We start from the raw sequence: 25,004 nt of genomic DNA, 5'->3' as shown, positions 1-25,004 counted from the left end.
TTGCAGTTGAGCCACTCCTAGTCATTTTCCTGAGGTGAATTGATTTGTGGTTGTGATGAGGTTGAGTTTGGAGCTTCTCATTCTCTTCCCACCCAAATGAAAACAAACAAAAAACCCCAATCCAAACTATGTTGAAGCTCTTGACACAAGGATTCCAAATCGAATAACACTGATTTGTCCCGACTGACGGAGTGTGTGTGTAACCCTGTTATTCGTAGAGAGCTGGTGTAGAGAGGTCAATGAAGAGCCAGAGATTGTCCACAACAACTGCATTGGCCATTTTCTGAGCACTCCTCTCTGGTGCAGTGGGATTTTGCTCCTCTGTTATTTTTCAAACTCTGCAATGCGTTTATGTTCCAAAGTGAAGAACTTCATTTTGTGCTTTCATTTAAGTGTGGAAATTAATCACTGGGGAGTGTAATTAAACATATGATGCTTGAGGAAAGTAGAATAAAATTTGAAGTAGAACATCTTTAGCCTGCATTTTGTCCTCGACATGTTAGATAATGCTTAATGAAGCATTTTACATCCTATTAAAGCTTTATGGCACACAGTACCTCCTACTTTAAAAATGCTGAGAGCCAGCATATAATTACAGTTTAAAATTAGATAATACTTATCAACTGTAAACACATTATATAACTGTCCCACTGTAATGTAATAACAATGTTTATACAGCTTGTGGTAAAAGGCAGAAAGCTGCCATAAAACATGTGCATTTGCTGACACAAAAAGGAATCACTGTTTTTTAGGACAGGCATATGGTGAGCAGCTACAACCTGATGGGGACCCCTGTGCAAAACAAAGTCCAAATCATGTGGAAACGTCTTTGTGAGCAGCTGTGCACATGTATTTCATCAGAAATAATGACTCCCAACAGACTTCCACTCCAAAATATGGACTTCCTGGAGCATCAGCATGTCTGAGTCTGGGGCCCAAATTGTGGCTCCACTCTCCAGTCTTCATGTCCTGACCCCTGTGTGTGGATAACATGTGAAGAGGCTGCACAGGTTGTTGCCTTAGAGCTGTCCAAGGTTCTGGATCTCCAGTCTGACGCTACCTGCTCGGTTGATTGCTATATGGCTGGGTCTGCCCAGGAACCTCCTCTTGGCCAGGATATCATCCCTCTGCTCTCTCCTCCAATGAGTCAATATGCTTTATTTCTATTGTTTCTGGTAAATACGTAATGTGCTTCTATTCAATAATAAAGTTAGCAATATAGAATATGCATTCTAATTAAGTGGTATTTTTGGTGTTTTGTCACCATCATCATTAATTTTATTTGTTACCTGCCAAATGGTCCCTAGGTGACTCACAACAATTAGAAACAGCCTTACATTTTTTTTCTGAGGGGCAATGAATTGAACAAGCCAGAAAATGAATGTAAAGATATATAAATTTTGTGTATGCAAATGCTAAGGTATGAGCCTAGTACACATGTTCAGCAAAAACTCTCCTTTAGGTCACATTCCCTTCTGGACAACTTTTCAGAGGACACATGCCACAAGTGGGCATAGCCAGAGTCAAAAGTGAGTGGTGTAACAGCTGTAAATTTTAACTTTGTAGAGTACACTGGTTTCTCTTCACACAGACAAAATCCTGTGTATCCTCTACACAGAAAAGCAAGAGGCACTGTCAGAGTTCAAGAGTCCATCCCAGCCACACAGCCACACACTTGGAGTTACAAAGCAGAGCCGGTGAAAGGAGTGGCCTGGTGAGAGTACAGAGGGCTAAGTAGAGTAGTCTGGGTCTGGCCCCTGGGTTCCCCACCCCCTGGCATATAGGATTGCAGCTGACATCACCTTTCACTGCATGGTTCCTGATCCAGCAGAGAATTAGCATGCGTGTTTGTGTGTGTATCCACCACCTTCAATGGATTGGGGTCCATATTTTTTTTTTTACTTCTAAGCTCTTTCTGAGCTAGTGTATATAGTACAATGATACCTGAAGTTTCCCTAAGAAATATATCCAAAATGTACTGAAACATAAAAGCATTGCGCTCAACTCCAAATCTACTTGTGGATTAGCAGTTTTGCTTTTACGGTGTAAGATAATTATGTACCCTGTTAAAGAAGCTTATTTTGCTGATTAGACTTCTTTCAGATGACTACCCACAATAGCTACTAGGCTAGGAACAAATTGTGTTTAGAGACAATATGCTTTCATGACTAAGGAAATCATTAAATTCGCTCTTTTTCTCTTTGCTCCCTGGTTTGTGTTTTTTCTTTCACAAACAGTTGTGGGCGAGTGAAGATAATTCATTTGGAATGCTGAACAAATGCATACGAGGAAATAATATATAATGATTCATTACCATATTAACAGTCTGTCAACACTTCGGTTTTTTCGGATTACTGACGCGACACTTGTTGGTTTTACAGTTTTATAGTAGTAAAGCATGATCAGCAGAAGAGAAGAGAAGACAAGTGAAGAGAAGAGATCTGGTGTTTGGTTTCCTTTTCATTTTCTTCATCTGATAAATGCTGTCCTATGAAGCCAATGAGCATCCTTGCCCTTCAGTTCACTGTTAGGCCTCATCTGCACCATACTTTTAAAGAGGCACCATACCAGTTTAAGTAGTCATGGCCTCGTCCAAAGAATCCTGGAAACTGCAGTTTGTTAAGGGTGCTGAAAGCTGTTAAAGGTAAAGGGACCCCTGACCATTAGGTCCAGTCGTGGCCGACTCTGGGGTTGCAGCGCTCATCTCGCTTTATTGGCCGAGGGAGCCGGCATACAGCTTCCGGGTCATGTGGCCAGCATGACTAAGCCACTTCTGGTGAACCAGAGCAGCACACGGAAACACCATTTACCTTCCCGCCGGAGCAGTACCTCTTTATCTACTTGCACTTTGACGTGCTTTCGAACTGCTAGGTGGGCAGGAGCAGGGACCGAACAACAGGAGCTCACCCCGTTGAGGGGATTCGAACCGCCGACCTTCCTATTGGCAAGTCCTAGGCTCTGTGGTTTAACCCACAGCGCCACCCGCGTCCCTATACTGAAAGCTGTTAGGAGACTCCAATTTACCTCACAGAGCTACAATTTCTTGAGTGATTTAACACTCAATCCCTCTTCTCAGGGAACCCCTCCAGGATCAGAGAAAGTATGCTAGCAAGTGTGAACAAGAGAGCACAACTATTGTGCTCTCATCCTGCTTTTGGGCTTCATATAGACATCTGGCTGGCCTCTGAGGGAACAGAACGTGGCACTAGATAGCCCTTTGGTCTCATCCAGTAGGTCCTTTATTTTCTTTTTAAAAAACAAACAAACTACCAAATAACAGCAGGAGTTTAATTAAACCAGGGATGGAGTTACATTGAGGGGAGAGTAGCAGTTTAAATCAAGCTTTGCATACAGCAAGAAGAGGGTTGGAAAGGCTTAGTTGTGTTAGCTTTTTTGTATTACTTTCTGTGGTATACCCATCTTTGCTATTACTCCTTATTAATAACAGTTAAAAACACACACACCCTCAGTGTTTCTCCATCCCTGCTTTATTCAAACCTCTGCTGTTGTTTCAAACCACCACTTTTCCCTATTGGTGTCCCTGTACCCCTGCTTCACTCAAATGTCTGTCACTATATTAAACCACTTTTCCCCCTCTCAGTGGGGAAAGTGTCACACAGAGTGGCCCTTCTCGCCGCCGCCACCAACAAGGCCTCTCTCCAAGGAATTTACTACAGACAAGACTTTCCTCCTTTTCCTTCCCCCCACTCCTACCTCTAGAGCCTTGGAAACAGCCAATGACAGCAGTGCAATGAAGGAATAGTGCAGATATAGTCCAGAGATAAAACGTTTTTGGCACACTGTGTTATTTTCAGGCTTTGGAAAGCCATCTGAAATTGAAGGGTTATTTCTGGCGAATGATTTACTGACCATTCCTTTCTTGTGTGTAGCTCCACTCAAGACACAAAGCCATCATCATTTGTGGAATGCTTCTGATTTTCCAAGCGTTCTGCAGCCTTTATCTTGTCCTTACAATAGCACTGAGAGATGGTTCTCTCTTAACGCATTCCAAAACTATGGGGCATACACAGGAAGAACAACTTTTTCATGGTAGGCATTACAGCCGATAATGAAATTCAGAAGCATATTTCTGCAAATATCCATTTAAGATGTGGAGAATTTAAGATGTGCTTTGTATTCCTTTCTTTTCTCAGCTATACATTCACACTACACATAGAACCAATAAAAAAAGGTTTCAATCACATATAAAACTCCGTAGAAATTTCCATTTTTTGCCTGTAAAAGGCAAAAAAAGAAAAAAGGCCAACCCCAACCCTAGAATTAGATTTGTTCTCACTCTGCCAGCTTTTTGTGTTGCTATGTTCCGTTTACTTTCCTTTTAACATGGATTTGTATGCACCTTGATGGACAGCTTCTCCTATGGGCTATTTTAAATTTTGCTCTTTAAGTTCAATATGCTGGCCTTGAAATTTATCTTTTAAACAGCTGTTTTCCAGCACTTAAATGTGTACCTTTCCTGAGGATCATAAAATACTTCAGGTGCTGAAATGTTGCTGCTGCATTGATCACTTCTGAACAGAAATTATTTGAATCCCTGCACTTTTATAACAATATGTTGTTGCCGACGTGGGCACTTATCTATGACTGATTGGCTGTATATTTCCACGTCATGTTCTTTAGTGGTGAAATAAACATTGGCTGGTCAAGGAACAAAGTATTCATCTGAATTCATTGACCATAGAAAAAGCAAGGCAAAAGCATAATCCAATGTGTAAACTGTAGGGAATGATCTGGTCTGTCATATTTTCTGCTTTTAAAATCTTACTGGCACTCCAGGCCACATAAATAACATAGCCTTTTCATACTTCTGCAATAGCCACAGTGGTGTAAATTGAGGAGTTAGATTACAAATCAGCTCTCTGGGGTCTAAATATGCTAGCACATAATAGGAAAGCAAGACTCAGGCACATTTTACAAGTACAGATGGACAAATCTGTCAACTGCAGTTGCTCTTGGTTTCTCATTTTTCCAATATTAACTTCAGTTTACCACATTTCCACACCCCTTTGCAAAGTGCTCTTGAAAATTTCTCAGCATTTTAGACTGCATTTCTCCCAGTAAACATATTTTTTTTTAATCCTAACTAGTGTCTGTATTTAGATTTTTATTCATTTTATGCATGTGCTGCATAAGTGGCAAATAATTTTGGGGTGCCTCCTGGGAAGTGACTTATAATCGAAATAAATAACTTTTAATACTGTATCTGTATGCGGTTGTTACCCACGCTGGACCTTGTGGTCAAAAGTGGGTAAGAAATCCAAAAGGGGAGGAGGATTAGCTGCTTTGATCACTGCTTTAGATGGTTTTTAAATGTTTATGTCTAATTGTATAGTGTTATCACTATGGTGTCTGCCACTTTGGGCTCTTTTGGGAGAAAAGGCAAGGTATAATAGACTGAAATTGCAGAGTTTTGAGAAACTAAAAGACAAAGTGCGAGATTGGCTTCATTATTATCAGATAATGGAGGCATATAATTTGGACAAAAAAATTGGTTTCCAGGTGGAAAAATCAAAATTAGAAACAGAACTGTTAGAACCCAAAAATAAGATTTTGTCAAAGATGTATAACCTGCTGTTGAAATGGAATACTCAGGATGAAACAGTGAAATCTGCTATGATTAAATGGGCACAAGATGTTGGACATAACATAATGATGGCTGACTGGGAACAGTTATGGACCACAGGTATGAAGTTTACGGCATGCAATGCCTTAAGAGAGAATATTATGAAAATGATATACAGGTGGTACATGACCCCAGTCAAGCTCGCAAAAATCTATCATTTGCCCGATAATAAATGCTGGAAATGTAAAGAAACTGAAGGTACATTCTTTTACCTTTGGTGGACGTGCCCAAGGATTAAGGCTTTCTGGGAGATGATCTATAACGATTTGAAAAAGGTATTTAAATATACCTTCTTGAAGAAACCAGAGGCCTTTCTCCTGGGCATAGTCGGCCAATTGGTGCCAAAGAAGGATAGAACTTTTTTTATGTATGTCACAACAGCAGCAAGGATACTCATTGCAAAGTATTGGAAGACACAAGATCTACCCACTCTGGAAGAATGGCAGATGAAGGTGATGGACTATATGGAACTGGCAGAAATGACTGGCAGAATCCGAGACCAGGGAAAAGAGTCGGTGGAAGAAGATTGGAAGAAATTCAAAGACTATCTACAGAAATATTGCAAAATTTATGAATGTTAGAATGATGTTGGATAGAAATTAAGTGGTTTTCAGCTGTAATACTATAAGGGAATATGAAAAATGGATTATTAATAGGTAAAAATTTAACGTTACAATATTTTAAGATTAAAGACTAGGATAAACAAAGAGGGTAAGGATTTGCTGAACCAACAAACCGAACTGGAATACAAAAAAGGGAGGCGTGAAGAGGTCCGGGAAACAAGCTAATGAAAAATAAGTAATGGAAAGATTGAGTTGTTTTTAACCATTTTTATTTGTATTTTCTTCTTTTTTATTTTTATTTTGTAACATTTTGAAAATCTCAATAAATATCTTATAAAAGAAAAAGAAAAGGCAAGGTATAAATGGAATGAATAAATAAAGAAGTGTTGCCTCAGAAGTGGCTGGAGCATTGGACTTTGGTTGGACACAGCTATGCAGTCATGTAGCTGAGCCCATCCTTAATCCCAGGGTTGTGTGTGCCCTGTGTGTTGTGTCACTGGAAACTTTTAGTTGTATGCCTCATGTTGTTGTTGTTGTTGTTCAGTCGTTTAGTCGTGTCCGACTCTTCGTGACCCCATGGACCAGAGCACGCCAGGCACTCCTGTCTTCCACTGCCTCCCGCAGTTTGGTCAAACTTAGTTTGTAGCTTCGAGAACACTGTCCAACCATCTCATCCTCTGTCATCCCCTTCTCCTTGTGTCCTCCATATTTCCCAACATCAGGGTCTTTTCCAGGGAGTCTTCTCTTCTCATGAGGTGGCCAAAGTATTGGAGCCTCAGCTTCATGATCTGTCCTTCCAGTGAGCACTCAGGGCTCATTTCCTTAAGAATGGATAGGTTTGATCTTCTTGCAGTCCATGGATCTCTCAAGAGTCTGTATGCCTCATGCAGAGCTCTAAAACACAGAGGCTCTTTTTCACCTTAGCTGTGCAAACGAAGACTGATTCCACGAGACTTCTGTTTTTGAATGCTGATGTTCAGAATCCACACCGTCTGTTCAGGTTATTAATTGCATTAATGACTATTGCAGAGGAATTTTGCACTGAACACAAACTGATATGGGCACGAGGTTAGCCAGACATGACTGGAGCATGCAGGATGCACGAGCAATGGTAATTTGTTAGTTACCACATGGGGTTCGTTGCTGTGCAATGCCATACATTGAAACTGGATATAGCACTGAGCTAATTGGAATAAATGACTCAGCACAGTTAGAGCATAAAGGTCAAAAAGAAAAGCAGATTTCCTTAAGTGGAACTAACAGTGTGGTGAGGAACGGAGACAGGAAGAAGAACTGCCTGTGTGGAGAAAAGTTTATAATCAGGTTTTGGTCCCTGACACGGGGAAAGTTATTGACTCTATATATTCTAGCTAACACACATGCATGTAGCTGCCTGTTCTGCCATGCGTAAACTAGCATCAAACTGCTTTGCTGATGAAAATTGTATTACGCAAGTGGTTCTAAGTGAGCTCACAGGCAATTAGGCTTATTTATTTATCTGGCCTGTTCAACATGCCCAGATTAATATGGCATGGCATTAACAAAAGTCAAAGCGAATCATTATTTCATGGCTATTATGCTATCGGAATGGCAGTGGTTAGCAGGGAGGTCACAGACTTTGGGGTTGAGCAGAGATACACCCAAACTTTTCACCCGCAGCCATTACTAAGTTTATAGTGCCATTTTTGTGTCGTTATGGGAGTTTAGTGGGTGGGAGGATATCACCGGGTTTCATCTCAGGACAGCAACTAAAGTCTGGCTAGGTGAGCTAAATTATATTATTATTATTATTATTATTATTATTATTATTATTATTTACTAATAGCCCACCCATCTCATCTGGCCAGGCCTCCCCAGCCACTCTGGGCGACTTTCAACAGAATATTAGAAACACAATAAATCATGAAGCATTAAAAACTTCCCTAAACAGGGCTGTCTTCAGGTGTCTTCCAAAAGTCAGTTAGTTGTTTATTTCCTTGACATCTGGTGGGGGGCATTCCACAGGGCGGGCACTACTGCCGAGAAGGCCTGGTTCCCTGTAACTAATTAATCAAGATCATGAAAATGACCATAGCAGGACAAACCAGACATTATTCTAGCTCTGATCCTGTCCACTTGTAGTACAGTATGTCAATGCCAGAAAAATTCCACTGAAGTGTACACAAAGCAGGCCAATTAGAAAACAATCCATCCACCCCCTGTTGTTCTCCCCAACATCTCAGAAAGCAAAGGTCATTAGAAGACAACAACTTCATAACAAACAAGACGGTTATCCTCCCTCCCACCTTTTCCTCATCATTAACCTTTAAAAAGCTTGTCATCATGGGAAATCATGGCTGCAAACAGAATAACAGAACTCAAAAAAGGATTAGGAATGCCCATGTCATATGGATATGCATTTGTGTTCATGGCTACCAGGCAATCTTATTTTTAGAATATCCCTATTGGTATCTATGTTGTTCAGGGGCGCTGTCTTCTTCTGGGTCACATGCCAGTGGTAAGCAAGGACAGAAGTAAAGGTAGGCAGAGCAACAAATATGGTAGGCTTGCTTGTACACACACCCATTGCTATCCTCCATCCAGGCAAGCAAGCAAGCAAGCAGGATTATCAGAATTCAAAGACCTGTTCTAGCCAGTCAAAAGACTCAAGAAGGCTCCAAAGCAGGACCAGTGAAGGATGTGGCCGGGGAGGTGAGATGCAGCCTGGGGAAAGTCCAGAGGGCCAGATGGAAAGAACCAGAGGGCCAAATTAGGCTCCCAACCTGATGATTCCTATCCCTGGTCTAGAAAATGGAAGACACCAAACAGGGCAAAACTACTTGTGCATGTTTCAACCAAATTAAAAGATTGTCATCTTAAGCATGCTTACCTTGCAGGTATATCTTACTGAAATAAATAGAACTGAATTCTGCAAGTCTCACTGTAAACAAAGAGTTTGAAGGGATTTGTGAAGTGCTTGATTCTGTTTGGATCGTGCCCATTGTCTGCTTATTTGCAGCTTACTTGTCCATTAGGCACATCTGAACAACATTTTTTTAAAAAAATACAACATTAAACAACATCAAATAGACTTCCGGGTTGGCGCCATCGCCGAATGGCGGACTCCCTCCGAGCTTCGGAGGGAGCCGGCTCGGCAGGGGCTGGGTCCTACCGCACCGGCGATGCGGGGACCCTTAAAAACCACGGCCACGGAGGCCGTGGACATGGAGACTCGGCTGGCACCACTAGCGCCCTCCCGACTCGTGAAGGAGCCTTTTTAAAGGCTACGGATCGGGTGCCGGGAAGAAGCGTGGTGCTTTGAGTCCTCTGCTATCCCTGCCGAGCGAAGCCGCATGCCATCCGGCGGAGAGCGCTGACTTCTTCCATTGAAAATTCGGACTTCTTAACAACAACCCGTGAGTAATTTGGAAACCGGGTTCAAAAGGAGAAAAAAAAAAGAATTTTTGTTCGGATTGGACACGAGCGGGGGGGGATCCAAAAAGGAAGTCAGTCCCCCTCCCTACTGTAAACCTTCCAAAACAAGGATGGGGAAACCAAGGTCCAAAGAGATTTGTATTGCTGATAAAAACTAAGAATTCCACGATGGGGAACTACAAGAACTGTGCTGGAGGAAGAATTGAGGGAGAAGGGAAACGTAACCCCCCCCCCCCCTGGGAACCGGGGTGATTGAAGAGAGAGCCTGGTGAAAAGAGTCGGAGATTTTGACAGCTGTCAAAGTAGCTGTCAAAGTCGGAAAGTAGAGAGGATTTTATTATGAGAACTTTGCTGGTTAAACTTGTTACAATTTGCTATAACCCGTTAAAACTTGGATACAAAATGGCGAAAACATGGATAACAATTGGACTTTTGGACTAGAGAAAACAATGTTACAACAATCCCCCTAGAGGAGTTTCGGGACATTACAAAGATGGTCGTAAGTGGAAAAATACCATTGGAATTTTACAGGACTGGTTATCTTCTGGGAAAGCTGCAAAACGGAAATAATATTTTGTCTACAGGGTGTTCAGCTAAAGGAGACAATAGAATTTTCTATTGAAGAAAGGAAGGGACTGAACGCAAGTTTTTGTTCCTGAATAACATTAATCCCTGCAGAGCTACTAAACTTCTGAATTAGAACGTTTCAGCAGCGGAACAAGAGGAAATTGGACTACAACTTGGAAAGAACAATGGGGGGAGTTTTATTAAAGATTTGAAGTTAAATGTCTTAAAAAATAATTATAAAAAGAAAAAGCCAGCAAGGAGTTGGGGGAAATAGGTGATTTATGGACTTTAAGAATTCCAGGCAGATAACATGGTTTGGTGGTCAGGGGGAAACTAAACCGGGGACGGGGGGGGAGAACTAAAATCCAAAGGCTTGTCAATTTTTTTTTTTCTGAATTGGCTCTTTTCCATCTATTATACTTTTTATTTCTTATTTCTTATATTTCTATTGTGTGGGGTGTCCTTATCATTAAAAAAAGGGAAATTGTGGAATGAAAATGGGGTGGGCCCTGGGGAGAGAACTTTTGTCTTCTATTTAAGGGTATTGATGAGGAGTGTATAAATTTTAAATTCGAATAATGGTTTAAACAAATTAAGTTTTAATTAGAACTGAGAGCTTGTGGAACCAACAATATGAAAGGGGAATATGGTAGGGGTGGGGGAAGGGGGGAGTCCCGGAAAGTGGATGTATGAAAATAAGGCTTTGAATGTACTTTAATCTTTACTTTCTGTATTTTTGAAAATTTTAATAAATATCATTTAAAAAAAAAAAAAATAAACAACATCAAATAGCATCATGGAACCAGGGATGGGAGTAAAATTAGTTTTTATTTGCATTTTATTGAGAAACTACCTAATTTGCACTTCTTGAATGAAGCAAAACACAAGTATTCAAAGTCTGCAATTATCTGAATTTTGCAATTCAGATTTCCAAGAAAACAATGTGTACCAAAAAAAAAAATCTATATTAGGGGAAAGGGTGAATAAAAATGCACACATTCATCAAAAGAACATACAAGGAAGCATTGCATTAGGGAAATGTGCAGATAAGGAGAGATGCAAACTAAAATTCTGAACAATTTTCACAAGGAATTTTTAAAATGCAAATTGCTGCAGAGATTCAGGGACCTGAATTCAATATTGGAAAAAGGAGAGAAACTGAGGGAAACCAAAACCGACAGATTTGTCCATCCCTAGATGGAACCAATAGCAGGAATCATGCAGCTCAACCAGGCACTGTCCAGACCCAGACCTGCTTAGCAGCAGCAAGGTGTTAAATTCATGTGACTTCCAGCCACACCTTCAACTACAACCCCCTAGTTATTGCTGGCTCCTTTGTTTATGATCTTCACCCCACCCTGCTTCCTGATCATTAGTAATTGTTAATAGGAATTCTGGAACCAAAGGACTTTTCCCATTCAGTATCAACCTGTACACACAATAGTGCCATCTACTTCAGATGAAGAATGAATGGCTCTTACAGAATTTGAGGTCTTAGTACGACATGGATGGACATGCTGTTTCACTTTAGTCGTATAAGCCTTGAGACCATTCCATGGACTGGGGATGTCAGTAGGCATGTCTTTAGTGTGGGATCAGGAGAGAAGAGAAAAAGTCATTCCACTTCTAGATTTTGATTAATTATTACAGTTGAAGGTTAAATTTATAGACACAGGGTGGGGAAAATGATACTTTCAGCAGGTAAAGGAATAAGTCTTCGGGAAGTTTGTCTGGGGCTTTCTGAAACATTTTAGCTGTCTGTAGCTTTCAGTTTGCCTTAAACCACAGCAGCAGACATTGAGCTGATGATTTCAGAGAACTACCTGCAGAGACACTAGGGTCTCTTTCATGAGTGGGTATTTGCTCTTCTGGGAATTCATGTAGTTTTCTTCTCATGGCCCTTTCCTGACATGAATGTTCTTTCAACTGATAATCCAGTAGCCTCAGTGACTCTCAGTCTGCCTTCTCGCTTCTGATACACTTCAAGGAGGGAACAGCAATGGAAAGAGAGAGGAAATACAAGGGAGATACTTTGTGAATGGGAAAGTCTGCAAAGAGAATAGAGGCTGTTTTGTTAGAAGTACTTGGCAGTCAAAGAATTTCAAATAATAGTGAGTCAGAAAAGGGATAGGTTGGAGAGAAACTGAGGAAAGGTTTCAAGCGTGCGTACATACACCAGGATTTGGATTCAATGTGTAGTGAGTTAGAGTGTTGGATTTAAAAAGACCTGAATTTGAATCCCTTATCAGCTATGAAGCTTCATGAAGGAATTTCAGCCAGTCATTAACTCTCTCAATAACTTACAGGTGCAGGGGAGTTGTGAAGCTAAAATAAGGGGAACATGTTCGTTTTGAAGGATATGAAGTATATACATGAAAGGCAGGCAGGCAGGCAGACTGGCTAACTAACTGAGAGTCAGTGTGTTGTAGTGGTTAAGAGCAGTAGACTTGTAATCTGGTGAACCAGGTTCGCGTCTCCGCTCCTCCACATGCAGCTGCTGGGTGACCTTGGGCTAGTCACACTTCTCTGAAGTCTCTCAGCCTCACTCACCTCACAGAGTGTTTGTTGTGGGGGAGGAAGGGAAAGGAGATTGTGAGCCGCTTTGAGACTCCTTCGGGTAGTGATAAAGCGGGATATCAAATCCAAACTCTTTTTCTTCTTCTCTGTAAACACTGTGGTATTTGCCTGGGCTCTGGGGTACAGAGATCAGAAGTAGAGTTAGGAGTAGTAGAACCCAGCATATATATTTTTTGCAAGTCTAAAGATAAACCACAGTACAAAAGAGATCTAGTTGTTTAAGAGGATGTACAGGTAAAATAAAGCCTTGGCCCTTAAGCAAACCATCTGAGGGAGTTGACATCTTGTTTAATGAAAGTACCCTAATCTGAAGCGGCTACTCACTCACAAGGCCTTCCAACAATGACACAAATCAAGGGGGAAATCCCACCCTTTCCTCTTATCTGCCCACACAGCACAATTACTCTCACACTTGCCAGGTGTTAGGACTTTGCCTGAAGTTTCAGTCTAATTTTTTGGGTCATCATTGAAAGAGTAAAATCTCAGGATGGCAGGCCAGAATCAAGGGGGATGGAACTATGTTCTGCTTTTCTTAAGAACGTCTCCTCTCCATTTTGCTCCACCACTTAGGGATAAGGGACAAATGAGGTCCACAAGACTTCATTCGTCAGGTACTAGGCACTACCATGGTCTCCCTCAACCCACCAGGTGTCATCTGCATCCATCAAATGCAACAGGGCTTTGACAAGGCACTGTGAGACTCGATTCTCCTGCTCTGCAGACACAACCCTAGTTTAATTCATAAGCTTGTGAGGATTTGAGCCTTAGGAGGCCTGGCAGTTCTGTTATTACTGGATCTAGAATCATCCCACCATGCTACTGAGGGCTCATTTGCTTATTAATGTTGTATAGTTAAGACCTGAGGTCCCAAACATGATATCCATGAACACCATTGCATTTTCAGCTTCCCTTGGTGTCATTTTCTTAAAAAACCAAAACCAAAAAAAGAGCTGTGTGTATTTGACTTGGGGTGAGAAGGTTGTTTGCTGGGAAAGACTGCCTGTCCAGGGCTGTTGCCTAATTCTTGCCTGTATTTTATTTGTTTGTGGGTATGTGTAGGTGTTTTGCCTTTTTGAGAAGCAGTGGTGATTCTGAGCGTGACTAGATTTTTCCTTCTGTGAAATGGGTATTTTGTGATGCTCATTGCATTTCCGAATATGTCCAGGTGCCAAAAGGTTGAGGTGGGGGCTGCTTTAAGCCAGTCATCTGTTTTTATCAACACAACAAGATAGTGCCAACACAAGTACAAACAGATACATAGTAGAAGTAAGAATATAGCCATGGGAACTGTTATTGACTTTCTCAACCATATTAGTACATATCTAGCAAGGGTCAGAACTGATCACATGGACCAAAATAAATAAAGAAGTGAGTGTATCAGCCTTTAGAATGTTCTTTGACTGGAGTTTTCCTTTTATGTTATATTAAGCAAAGTAAAAGATCCAAAATCCAAGCTGGGAACTTGATTTATTCATTCTTGGTACTGAATGTGGTTTTCCTTAAGTCGTTGGAAAAACTCTGCATATTTGCATTAACCAGTATTATTTTTCATCCAGATCTATCTCTTTTTTGACCCTTCAGCTGCTACGAAAATTAATCATGCTATTACTCAAATCTAAAACCAAGATTTATCTCACCATAGAATAATAAATCTTGTTTAGAATGCGGCAGGGTTTTTTTTCTAACTTAATGATTCTGCAGTCAAAAGAATGTTAAGGTTGTGACAAAATCAACAAAAGCCAGGAAATCCAAAGTTAATGCTGAATATCATCCATAAAGCACATCATTAACCCCCGTCATTGCATCGTGTATCGTTTCCAGGGACATCTGCAGTTGCTTACAATTACTGGGCAAGTTAAGGACAAGCAACTGAGCCAGGAACATTCAAGGCAGCATCTTCACAGGTTTTATGCTACAGTGGCGCATCCCAGCCATATCTTGAGCCAGTGCAGGCAGCAGAGTATGGCAAATTTCAAGCATACCTAGGAGGTGAATACTGTACATTACACTGGTGGGACAACCCAGTAATGTCCAATCAGCTGCTGTTCACCTGCCTTACCTATGTCCCCCACTCTTCTGTCTGGCCAACATTCCTCTTTCCTTGCCACATTCTGCTGCCACATTCTGCTACTTTTGATCCTCTGCCTGTCTTTTGACATTACTTTGATTACAGAAAGCACAGGGAACTTGTGGCACTCCAGCCCCATCCATCTCAGCTGGCAGAGATGCTGGGAGTTGTAGTCCAACAACATTCTGGAGGTTCCCCAGGCCTGGATCACAGTATCATTTAGGCTGTCCCATACCCTGCAAGTGTCCCAGAAAAACCAGGACATCCTGTTTTTTATCAAAAGAGAAAAGTGGCCATTTGGGTTGCTGCGATTTCGCCACCCCAAAAATGTGCTTTTTCAGGACCATGATCTCATGCAGCACCCCAAAAAGACAAGCTTTGTGGAGCCATGCCTGAAAAAAGTGCTTTTTTTGTCAAGGGAAACTGTGGTGTGAGATCAAGACAACCAAAATGGCCACCATGCTTTCGTGATAAAAAATGGGAAGATGGCATCTGGGAAGATGGGGTCCCAGATTTTGGCTTCAAAGTGTTGGGGGGTATGTTGTCATTGTCATGGACAAATGCAGAGAGTGGCTGGGGAAACCCAGCTAGATGGGCAGGGTATAAATAATAACATTATTACTATTATTATTATTATTATTATTATTATTCGTCCTTCTGAGTCCTGGGACACTTGGCAGTACCTGTAATGATCTCTGGCAGACAAGCAAGCCTCGATAAGAAATTTATTTAGAAAAAGCCCGGCTTCTCACCTGCTCACATTTACGGTTGTTGGTCAGTCTGAAGTTTCACCCTTCCCACAGCAGGAAGGATGCCAGACTCCTGCCTTTCCCCTCTTGCCCTTCCGTTGCCTTCTGATTTCATCGTGACGCGTAGATTGGAGAATGAGAGGCTGACCTCCCCTCTCCTCCCCACTCTCACTCGACCCAGACTCAGACCTCTGCTTATCTGCTGATTGCCTAGCAGTGCTCTGGCTGCCTTCCAACTCTTCCTCTCCTTGAGAGCTAATAGAGTCTTCTCTGCAAAGGGGGGTCGAACTGCCCTTTCCTGATTCTGTCAGCCAGTTCTCATCTGCTGAGTCGGTCCCTTGTACACCTAGTTCAATTTCTGAGTCCGACTCATCCCCTGCGCTCTGGGGGGGGGGGGGCACGTTCCTGACAGTACCTGGCCTGGCTGACTGTTGGCACCAGGGTTGGTTTGACAATACTTGGCCACTTGTGAGCACTGATACCAACATTCAGGCCTCCAAACAATCCATCAGATCTCACCATGTCCTCCATCCCCACACTTATTCTTTTACTTAAACACAGAGAATGTTCTTGGAGTAAACGAAGACTTTTGGTCCACACTGCCTTACTTGCTTCAACAATTCTTTTCAAGACATAGATGAAAATCCTCAAACAAATAGGCTTCGACAGGACTATTGCACCAATGGGGCCAATGTTTGAAATAAGCCTTAGGATAGCTTGACTGCAGGCAATTACCAAGCAATCTACTGACTTAATTGAATTGCTCTTTTGTGACTTGAAGGGCGAGAATTCTAGTAGCAAACTTTGGGTTTAATTTTTTTTTCTTGGGGGCTGGATTTTTTAACAAAATAATTCTTACCTAGAATACAAAGTATAATTAATTGGCAATACTTTTGGATAGAATACTTCTGACTCATTTAACAGGCAATAAGTACTTCAGTCTGATAACATGAAGTAGTTAATTTGCTCATAGGCATCCTTCAGTTGGAACAGGTAGCAAAGGAAAATACAGAGCTGTTTAGGTTGGAATGGTTTTGCTTGCTATCATTATGACTGATTTATATGTTTCTATAGTGTATCTGCCAAGTTGTTAATTAATAAGCCAAGGTAAGAAATCATGAAACTATATTGGCTGTGAGTCCTGGAAGATCTGCTCCCTGGCCTGAGGGGGTGGGGCCCTGACAGACTCCAGCTGCAAAAGCTGGCTCTGTGAACTGCCCTGAGACCCCTGGGTATAGGGCGATGTGTATGTGTGTATAAATAAATAAATAAGCAAGCAAGTAAGCAAGTGAACATCTTGGCTGGGAGTCCAGAAAACCTGATCCCTGCATTGCAGGCCTTTTTCTACCTGGCCTAGGAGGGCAGGACCCTGACTGACTCCAGCTACAAAAGCTGAGGCTGCTGAACAGACTCTCAGGATAGGGTTTTGTTAGGAGAGTTGTTGCAGGATGGTTGTATATTTTTTTAAGATCTTGTGATTTATGTAGAAACTGTTTAGTTAGGTTATGTATTTTTTGTGTTTAATTTATTGTTTACGACTACTTTTGTAGATATGTATTTTTTCATGTTGTAAGCCACCTTGAGCATGTTTTGAACTGTGGAAAGGCAGCATACAAATAAAATTATATAGGTATGTGAAATAAAATAAATAATAATAAAGACATTATATGTTTATTCTTTGTCAACAAACATTATCACCAATAGATGAAGGAATTTAAATTAACTTAGACTTCGATACTACATCCAGTTAAGCTGGAAAGATTGCAGATTACTTCTGAGTAGACTGGTCTACAGGGTTGCCAGCCCCCAGATTTGCCTGCCTTTCCTAAAGTGGGTGGCAAGGAGAGGGCTTGAATCCCCAGGTGGGCAAAAGCATCTTAAAATTATGATGATGATTATGATGGTGATGAATGTGCATGCAGCTTGCAAGCTCTCATCCTCTCACAATTAACCACCATCTCTGCAAATTATTGCATAGACTCTCAGGGGCTGCCCCACCCCCCAGGAACCAGCCCTAGTTCTCAAATTAGGGCCCTGAAAACTCAGTGTCTGGGATACATGTGTAGATAGCATATTGGCTCAAGCCAATGGGGATTTTTAAAAAACAAAACAGCACTGGGGGTGGGAAAGACTGGATAAGTTTGCTCACCTCCCACCCTGGCTGGAGCAGCAGAACTTGGAAACTGGCAGTACAGTCATACCTCATGTTACATTTGCTTCATGTTACGTTTTTTTCAGGTTGCGTCCCGCGGTGACCCGGAAGTACTGGAAAGGGTTACTTCCGGGTTACTTCCTGGTTTCACCAATCGTGCATGCGTAGAAGCGCTAAATCACACTTCGCGCATGCGCAAAAGTGCCAAATCGCGCCACACACCTGCGCAGATATGACACTTCAGGTTGCGGGCTTTTCATGTTGCGAACGGGCCTCCGGAACAGATCCTGTTCACAACTAGAGGTACCACTGTATATCTACCAGTTCACCACACTCTACCCCCAGCCAGTCCTATTCACCTAAATTCATATAACAATTATGTAGTTCTATATAGTTCAGATGAGTGAGACACTCCCTCTTTGTTCCCCACCCTGATATGGATTTGGTCTCTACTTATTTTGGTCTCCAGCCATGATTTGCCACTGTTACTTTTGCTGATAGGTTTCAAAATGAAATGGGTATCGACAAGCCCTGCATCTCCAAGTGCTCTTACGTCAGCAAAATCTACACAATATATCTCTACTTCCATTCTGTATATATAGAAAGAGAAGTGTGATAGATGCTTACTCCGTGACATTTATCTTCACACCCATTAAAAAGATAACTCTCGCCACTGTTGTAAAGGAGCTGGGAAGATAAATGCTTCAACAGAGCCGTTTTGTTATTAGGTTTTGGGGAAGAATTCTTCCCTCCTGAGAAGCTCCAAGCGGCCTGATGCCTTTACTGGGAAAGGCATGTCTTGGGAAACATCAGAGGAGTCAACCCCTAGTCAACTCCCCAATAAAATATTTGAGAGGACCACCCCCCAAAAGTTGATGGGCATTGCTTTTCAAATGGGGGCTTACCTGGCCCCCATATTTTATTCAAGTTGGCACCTCTGGGAAACATTGAAATTGTGCACAAAGATTGATACAGTACTAATTTTTAAAAAATGCAAGACAAGCCCACTTAGCTCCTTCATGAAACTATACATAGGTATGCTGAGGTTATTGTTTATGATGGTGATGAGATAGACACTGTACCCATAATCCCTGTCCACCATTGGTAACATCTCCCAAGCATATTCTTACCAATCTTCCCCATGCAAACCTCACTTTCAAGAATCCCCACCAACTGCACCCGCAACACAGCTAATCCTCAGCCAACTGTATGTTGCAAAGGAAGTTCTGGTCTTCAAAGAAAAAAGAGGAGGCAGTATTAAGCATAATTTACAGGCAGCTCATTCAACCGTCTCCATAGGGGAACACAGTACCATACAAACAACAGCACTGTCAGTCGCCTTCTGTCTTTCAACATGTAATAACCAGAGATGATGGGAACTGCATGGCACCTGGCTGGGAAAGCCTGCTTTAGGTGGACTACTATAGTCAGACAACAACAATTAACCAAGAGCACTCCTAATCTCTATTTCGGAAAACTCGCACTGGACAAACACCAGTTGACAAGCAACCATTAGATGTTTTGGTAAGGACACAAGACATGGCTGTATACCAAGCTTCCTCAACCTCAGCCCTCCAGATGTTCTGAGGCTACAATTCCTGTCATCCCTGACCACTGGTTCTCCTAGCTAGGGATCATGGGAGTTGTAGGCCAAAAACATCTGGAGGGGCCGAGGTTGAGGAAGCCTGCTTTCTACAGATGTGGAAGTGTGGGATCTGGACTAAGAGTCAAAGGTAAAGGAATGACCAGCAAATGCTTTCTGATATTCTCCAGGTTAGCTTGTCATCCCCCCACTCCCTTAAGTTTAAAACATTGTACAGATTCTCATCACCCAAGCAACTGTGTCTGATAGATTGCTTGGCATTCAGTACTACATTCCATGATTAAAGTTAACCAGCATCCTGGTGAAAGGCAGAGCTGGAGATTCATTATGCTAACAGAGCAACTGAGAATTTGTTAGCTTTTTCAGTAGGTCTGATATAGGAATAATTATGGGGGCAGCACTGGCAAAACTTGTCACCTTCATTCTAAAAAAAATAGGCAGATTCAATATATCTGAAAGCACAACCAGTGTTTACCTTGTTAGCTTCACTGAGACCACATATCAGATACATCTTTTGTATTATTCATACTATAAAAGGACCACAAGAAAAGCCATTCCTTTCTTTCCATCACCTTGTGCAGATGTTAAATGCAGAAAATGTGCAAGGGGTTCAAAGATAAAACTTACAGTGCAATCCATGTCTACTCAGAAGCAAGTCCCATGGAGTTTTGTGAGGCTTGCTCCCAGGTAATTGGGTACCTGATTGCAATCTCAGGGAAATTTTATTTTCTACATCAAAAAATTATGTTAATCTAGGAAAAATATTAGATATATCACAATTTAAATGACAACAAATCAATGATTGTGCAACTGTCAAGTTTGAAGCAAGGAGCCTCCCTGTGCAAATTTCACAGCCCTTGAAAGTCAAGCTCTAAAATCAGAGGTTCCCCCATGAGTGGAGGAGAATTATTGCTTCATACAGTCACCCCAAAACTCATACAGAGCGATGAGAACAACGTGGGCAAAATTAGCACGCTTGGGACTAATCTGCACTGGTCAGTTAATATGTTTAAAATGTGTTATAAAAATGTGACACCAGAGGGCGCTGTAGAGCAGCAATCAGTTATCAATGGGAAATTTCATTGAGAGCTATATTATGTGGGTTTTTAAGCGTCTTTTTCAGATCAGTGTAAATCCAGCCTTGGTCTCACAATGTCTCCCCTCTTGCATGATGGCCTTGCAGTATATGGTCTCGGAATACCTGAAGACATCGTGAATCAACCACAGGAAATAACATAATGCAACAGCATTAAAAGTTATTCAAAGACCAAAGACAGTTCAAAACCAGTTCAATAAAAGCAAATAAACATTTTTTTCAATAAAAGGCTTAGCAATGAATTGTTCCTGCTAATCGTAATCAAGGACTTCTGGTGAGTCACAACAAACCACACAACCTCTCATCAGATATATAGAAAGCCAGACTTCCTGTATCTATCATTTAATTACTGTTGAATGATTTCCCTGCTAGTGACCCAAACCAAATGTAAAGATTTGGAATCTCCAGGGGAGGAGGTGGAATGTAACTTTACAGTAAACACTTTATTAGTCTGCTAATCATAAGTGGCTTTTTAGAAATTCTTCAGTGAAGTATGGATGGATAGCTGTAGCGTAAGTGTAAAAATGTGGTCTTTTTTTTTAAAAAAAGTGCTGACTAGTATAAAACAAGAACATTTGTAATGAACAGCATGTTTAATTCCCGATGTTGAATTCTGAGCTGTCGCACAGAAGATGGATTAGATTTGCTCCAGGGTGCAGGATTGGAACCAAAGCATGGAAACTGTAGAGAAACAGATTTCTGCTAAACATTCGGAGAAATGTCCTAATGATACAAGTTGTTTGCCAGTGGAACAATCTGGAGGTGGCAGCAGGCCTGGCTCACCCATGAGGCAAGGAGAGATGACTGCCTCAGGTGGCAGGATTCGCCAGGGCAGCAGAAACCTGATGTCAATCTTTCTTGTTCCTGGTGTAGATCTTCCCTCACCACTTCTTCCCTGGCAGGGGTCCGCCTCAGGTGCCAAAATATCTTGGGGTGCCCCTGGGTGGTGGAGTCAGTGGCCAGAGGTATTTAAGCAAAGACTAGATTATTTCAGAAGTCCATTCCAACTCTATGATTCTCTCTATGTGTTGGCTCTGCCCTTGTTAAACACATACCGTACTTTTCTGTGTATAACACACCCCCTATTTTGGGGGAGTGAAAATTTAGAAAATGGGGGGGGGGGTTGTTGACCTTTTTGGGGGAGGATTGCCCACAGTTGTTGAGCTTTGGGGGGGCAATAGTTAAACTTTTTTTAGGGGGAAATGCTCACCCACCAGACCGACACTGGCACTCGCGTGCATCGACAAAGCAACCTATGCCCTGTCCCATCCCCGAAAAAACAGCAAATCGCCCGCCCAATTGCCACAGCGACAGTCAATCAACAACAGCCCTTGCAGCAGCCACCAATAACAATCTCCAACTCATGGCAACAACCAATCCCACGGCCCCACAGTACACTACCCATGTTTAAGATGACCCCTAATTATGAACATGATTTTGGAATTAAAAAAAACATAGTCTTATACATGGAAAAGTACTGTATATGCACAAAGTGTGTAAAAAATCCTTTTGCAGAAGTGATTGCAACATGGTCCCATCTTCACCATACATCAGGTAAGCTGAAAAAGTGTATTTTCTTCCACTGCCAGCAAAGGCAATAAGACTGGCAAAAGGAACTTGGTTGTTTTTGCCATGGCCTGATGATTAGCAGTTTGTGTTAACACAGAGATGGGCTTTTTCAATGGTGGCAGCAGTGCTGTGAAATGCCCCTCACTTCTAAAATATGAGAGGTCCCATCAGTACTAGCCATGGAAAAATGTTTGTTTCTCCTGCAACCAAAGGACTGTGACAGCTCAGAGGGAGTGGCACCCACACCAACCCAATCTATCATTATTTTGGTTAGAGAAGCTGACGCCAAGCCTGCCATCTTAATAAAAATGCTGTAGCAGAAGACGAGTACATCTCCCCCCCCCCCCAACATGCTGGTATTTTCTAAATTTAAACTCACTCCGTGATTGAAGTGAGTATAGTTTTCCTGAAGGTTGATGGGCACCTAGCAACCAGATAGAGTAATTTATCACTGTTAGGAAATAGCAGCTTCCAACGACAGAAACAGTTGTTAGCAAAACTCTAATTTTTTTCTTTGAAAACCTCATGTCTTTGAAAACCTCATTTTGAACTTCATTACAAACAGCAGGGGAAAATCTTACAATAATTCAAAAACAGAGTTCAGAACATTGGGTTCTCTGCTTCCTAAAGCATAGTAAATGGCAACATGTACAATTAAACACACCCTTCCTGCTCTGAGCTCATACTAACACCCCATGTATACATGATTCAAAGGCATCTGAGTAAGATTTCCAGTGATCAAATATTTATCCAAATTACAAAAAAGTAAATGCAGCCTTGTTGACCCATCAGAATAATAGTAAAATCCATATTATGGCCAACTAAAGTATCACAAAAGATCAAACACATACACACATATAATGAATTGCAGGTGTTCCGGATGAATTATGTTAATGGTATAATGTATTCATGTTTATGTTTTTAAATGTGTTGCAAGTCACTTGGAGACCTCTGAGTAACAACTGACTAACAAGTCTAATAAATAGTGTGTAAATTTTTGAGCTCCCCAGAACTCTTCATCAGGCTAGATCATAAACTGAGCAGGGAGGACTTGGCTAATGTTGAAGCCATGGAGTCTGAATGTGGTCACAGACCATCTTGACTGAGATTATGACCAGATGAAGAATCGGTGACTTTTTTTTTTAACAATTCTTGGCCTAATCCACTATTCAAAAAACTCATGTTCAGACTGTGGCCACATTCACACTATACATTAAAAGAACTATGATACCAGTTTAAGCAGTCATGGCTTCCCCAAACAAATTCTAGGAGGTGCAGAGCTACAGAGTTTCCTGTGAAGAGAAATTTATTTTTAAACCACTTTGAGAATTGTAGCTGTCTGGGAGGGAAACAGTGGTCTCCTAACAGCTCTCAGTACCCTTAACAAACTGAAGTTCCCAGAATTCCGGGGGGGGGGGAGCCATTGCTAAAGTGGTATCATAGTGCTGTGAATGCAAAGTGTGGATATGGCTTAGGCGCCACCTTTTGAGCACCAACTTCCCCAAGCCCCAATCTGGTGCCCATATCTGCTAAATCACATGTGTACAGTCTGAGGCATAATATGTGGTATCTTGTTGTTGTTTAGTTGTTTAGTCGTGTCTGACTCTTCATGACCCCATGGACCAGAGCACGCCAGGCACTCCTGTCTTCTACTGCCTCCCGCAGTTTGGTCAAACTCATGTTCGTAGCTTCGAGAACACTGTCCAACTATCTCGTCCTCTGTCGTCCCCTTCTCCTTGTGCCCTCCATCTTTCCCAACATAAGGGTCTTTTCCAGTGAGTCTTTTTATCTCATGAGGTGGCCAAAGTATTGGAGCCTCAGCTTCAGGATCTGTCCTTCCAGTGAGCACTCAGGGCTGATTTCCCTAAGAATGGATAGGTTTGATCTTCTTACAGTCCATGGGACCTTATAGTGCAGGAATAACTGTGCTGCAGTTTGTCCTATAAAAAGAAGAACACACAGAGAGATGCAGGCCAGGCCAGCAGGATAGGAGGAGTACACAGCCTCCAGCAAACATGCTCACAAGAGGTTCAAAAAGGGCACATCAATGAAGTGGCAAGAGCAAGTAAGGGCAAGTTGGTCTTTGCCAGCTAGACGACCACGACAGCACAGCTTTTCCCAGCAGTAGGGAGAAATAACACATTTAAATGTAATTAAAACACTAGACCTTAACAAAATAAAAGGAGACAGTAGAGCAGCTTAGAAAGAAGATATCAGAGGAAGTATCCAGTACACTGTCTATAACCCTTGAACAACCACAATCCACACTGGAATCACAAAAGGAACAAGTTGGTTAAAAATATGCAGGGTGGCACTGTGGGTTAAACCACAGAGCCTAAGACTTGCTGATCAGAAGGTTGGCGGTTCGAATCCCCACGATGGGGTGAGCTCCCGTTGCTTGGTCCCTGCTCCTGCCAACCTAGCAGTTTGAAAGCACGTCAAAGTGCAAGTAGATAAATAGGTACCGCTCTGGTGCGAAGGTAAACAGCATTTCCGTGCGCTGCTCTGGTTTGCCAGAAGCGGCATAGTCATACTGGCCACATGACCCGGAAGCTGTACGCTGGCTCCCTTAGCCAATAAAGCGAGATGAGCGCCGCAACCCCAGAGTTGGTCACGACTGGACCTAATGGTCAGGGGTCCCTTTACCTTTACCTTTAGACACACACACTTCCCAAACTATGAAATACTGTACTTGGAATTGTGGGTAATAAATGCAATATCTCAGTGACAATAGCATCCTGGAAAACAGTGCAATCTGGAGCAAACACCACATACAACAAATGTGCATTTATTGTGGGACACACACGCCATGCACCAACTATGTGAAAATCCTAAGAAGTGTCCATAAATTCCTCATCGTATAGTTTGCATCTTCTGCTTGCAGAATGTGGGGCTTTCAGCACAGCATCAGTTAAAGTCAGCATTTTACAATGGCAAGAAACCTGGCCAGGCTTGGTGCCCTTGTTAATGTTACAGACAACACAATGGATAGGATCAATATT

General features: G+C 41.9%; 1 long non-coding RNA gene across 1 annotated transcript in view; it reads right to left on the bottom strand.

Moving 5' to 3' along the window:
• Window positions 1–22,730: 22,730 nt before the first annotated feature.
• The window catches only part of LOC308481390, a 37,106-nt gene continuing 34,832 nt past the window's right edge, over window positions 22,731–25,004 (bottom strand). The window contains exon 2 of the long non-coding RNA XR_013988622.1: window positions 22,731–23,942. This is a non-coding gene — a long non-coding RNA (uncharacterized lncRNA). The remainder of the gene's footprint in view (window positions 23,943–25,004) is intronic.

Source organism: Podarcis pityusensis (genome assembly GCF_964106645.2).
Source record: "Podarcis pityusensis genome assembly, chromosome: 7".
Lineage (NCBI taxonomy): Eukaryota > Metazoa > Chordata > Lepidosauria > Squamata > Lacertidae > Podarcis > Podarcis pityusensis.
This window is presented reverse-complemented; position numbering and strand designations above follow the sequence as displayed.